The sequence below is a fragment of the Carassius carassius genome, unplaced genomic scaffold (genome assembly GCF_963082965.1).
Source record: "Carassius carassius unplaced genomic scaffold, fCarCar2.1 SCAFFOLD_60, whole genome shotgun sequence".
NCBI lineage: Eukaryota > Metazoa > Chordata > Actinopteri > Cypriniformes > Cyprinidae > Carassius > Carassius carassius.
The window spans coordinates 467,501-470,000 of NW_026775084.1; the positions used below are offsets into that span (position 1 = coordinate 467,501).

Genomic DNA, 2,500 nt, shown 5'->3' on the forward strand with positions numbered 1-2,500 from the left:
GCTGGTATGGCCGTAAGCGAACGAGGCTGCAAAGAGAGGGCTATTTAAAGATCAGCCACTATAATCGGTATTTCCAGGTAGTCTCCCATCCAAGTACTAACTGGGCCCAAACCTGCTTAGATTCTGAGATTGGGCATTGACTCTTTATTTATTTAAAAATTTTTTTGCAAATTTATTACATAATTACTGAAAATTTCCAAAAGTACTAACCTGGCCCAAACCTGTTTCGGTTTTCTAAGACTGGGCATTGACTCTTTTTTTTTTTTTTTTTTTTTGCAAGATTATTAGACAATTAGTGAAAATTTTCAAAAGTACTAACCAGGCCCAAACCTGTTTCGGTTTTCTAAGACTGGGCATTGACTCTTTTTTTTTTTTTTTTTTTTACTTATGCAAAACTCTTAGATAATTACTGAAAAATTCCAAAAGTACTGGGCTGCAAAGAGAGGGCTATTTAAAGATCAGCCACTATAACCGCCAGTGCATTATATAAGTAGAGAAGGAAACCTAAAAGCTTACAGCACCTGGTATTCCCAGGCGGTCTCCCATCCAAGTACTAACCAGGCCCAAACCTGCTTAGCTTCCGAGATCAGATGAGATCGGCCATAGCCAGGCTGGTATGGCCGTAAGCGAAGGAGGCTGCAAAGAGAGGGCTATTTAAAGATCAGCCACTATAACTGCCAGTGCATTATATAAGTAGAGAAGGAAACCTAAAAGCTTACAGCACCTGGTATTCCAAGGCGGTCTCCCATCCAAGTACTAACCAGGCCCAAACCTGCTTAGCTTCCGAGATCAGACGAGATCGGGCATAGCCATGCTGGTATGGCCGTAAGCGAACGAGGCTGCAAAGAGAGGGCTATTTAAAGATCAGCCACTATAATCGGTATTTCCAGGTAGTCTCCCATCCAAGTACTAACTGGGCCCAAACCTGCTTAGATTCTGAGATTGGGCATTGACTCTTTATTTATTTAAAATTTTTTTTGCAAATTTATTACATAATTACTGAAAATTTCCAAAAGTACTAACCTGGCCCAAACCTGTTTCGGTTTTCTAAGACTGGGCATTGACTCTTTTTTTTTTTTTTTTTTTTGCAAGATTATTAGACAATTAGTGAAAATTTTCAAAAGTACTAACCAGGCCCAAACCTGTTTCGGTTTTCTAAGACTGGGCATTGACTCTTTTTTTTTTTTTTTTTTTTTACTTATGCAAAACTCTTAGATAATTACTGAAAAATTCCAAAAGTACTGGGCTGCAAAGAGAGGGCTATTTAAAGATCAGCCACTATAACCGCCAGTGCATTATATAAGTAGAGAAGGAAACCTAAAAGCTTACAGCACCTGGTATTCCCAGGCGGTCTCCCATCCAAGTACTAACCAGGCCCAAACCTGCTTAGCTTCCGAGATCAGACGAGATCGGGCATAGCCAGGCTGGTATGGCCGTAAGCGAAGGAGGCTGCAAAGAGAGGGCTATTTAAAGATCAGCCACTATAATCGGTATTTCCAAGCAGTCTCCCATCCAAGTACTAACTGGGCCCAAACCTGCTTAGATTCTGAGATTGGGCATTGACTCTTTATTTATTTAATTTTTTTTTTTGCAAATTTATTACATAATTACTGAAAATTTCCAAAAGTACTAACCAGGCCCAAACCTGTTTCGGTTTTCTAAGACTGGGCATTGACTCTTTTTTTTTTTTTTTGCTAGATTATTAGACAATTAATGAAAAGTTCCAAAACTACTAAACAGGCCCAAACCTGTTTCGGTTTTCTAAGACTGGGCATTGACTCTTTTTTTTTTTTTTTTTTTTTTGCTAGATTATTAGACAATTAGTGAAAAGTTCCAAAACTACTAAACAGGCCCAAACCTGTTTCGGTTTTCTAAGACTGGGCATTGACTCTTTTTTTTATTTTTTATTTTTATTTATGCAAAACTCTTAGATAATTACTGAAAAATTCCAAAAGTACTGGGCTGCAAAGAGAGGGCTATTTAAAGATCAGCCACTATAACCGCCAGTGCATTATATAAGTAGAGAAGGAAACCTAAAAGCTTACAGCACCTGGTATTCCCAGGCGGTCTCCCATCCAAGTACTAACCAGGCCCAAACCTGCTTAGCTTCCGAGATCAGACGAGATCGGGCATAGCCAGGCTGGTATGGCCGTAAGCGAAGGAGGCTGCAAAGAGAGGGCTATTTAAAGATCAGCCACTATAACTGCCAGTGCATTATATAAGTAGAGAAGGAAACCTAAAAGCTTACAGCACCTGGTATTCCAAGGCGGTCTCCCATCCAAGTACTAACCAGGCCCAAACCTGCTTAGCTTCCGAGATCAGACGAGATCGGGCATAGCCATGCTGGTATGGCCGTAAGCGAACGAGGCTGCAAAGAGAGGGCTATTTAAAGATCAGCCACTATAATCGGTATTTCCAGGTAGTCTCCCATCCAAGTACTAACTGGGCCCAAACCTGCTTAGATTCTGAGATTGGGCATTGACTCTTTATTTATTTAAAA

At 40.2% G+C, this 2,500-nt stretch overlaps 6 non-coding genes across 6 annotated transcripts in view; all 6 read right to left on the reverse strand.

The window, feature by feature from the left end:
* Positions 1–18, reverse strand: part of LOC132135993 (5S ribosomal RNA) — a 119-nt gene extending 101 nt beyond the window's left edge. Inside the window, exon 1 of the ribosomal RNA XR_009430903.1 lies at positions 1–18. This exon is cut by the window's left edge and continues 101 nt beyond it. This is a non-coding gene — a ribosomal RNA (5S ribosomal RNA).
* Positions 19–509: 491 nt separating this feature from the next.
* LOC132135551 (5S ribosomal RNA) lies at positions 510–628 on the reverse strand. Its single transcript, XR_009430489.1, has one exon. It is a non-coding gene; the product is annotated as a 5S ribosomal RNA (ribosomal RNA).
* Positions 629–712: 84 nt separating this feature from the next.
* Positions 713–831, reverse strand: LOC132135994 (5S ribosomal RNA). The gene has a single exon (XR_009430904.1). It is a non-coding gene; the product is annotated as a 5S ribosomal RNA (ribosomal RNA).
* Positions 832–1,322: 491 nt separating this feature from the next.
* Positions 1,323–1,441, reverse strand: LOC132136575 (5S ribosomal RNA). Its single transcript, XR_009431433.1, has one exon. It is a non-coding gene; the product is annotated as a 5S ribosomal RNA (ribosomal RNA).
* Positions 1,442–2,038: 597 nt separating this feature from the next.
* LOC132136576 (5S ribosomal RNA) lies at positions 2,039–2,157 on the reverse strand. The gene has a single exon (XR_009431434.1). It is a non-coding gene; the product is annotated as a 5S ribosomal RNA (ribosomal RNA).
* Positions 2,158–2,241: 84 nt separating this feature from the next.
* LOC132135995 (5S ribosomal RNA) lies at positions 2,242–2,360 on the reverse strand. The gene has a single exon (XR_009430905.1). It is a non-coding gene; the product is annotated as a 5S ribosomal RNA (ribosomal RNA).
* Positions 2,361–2,500: the final 140 nt, after the last annotated feature.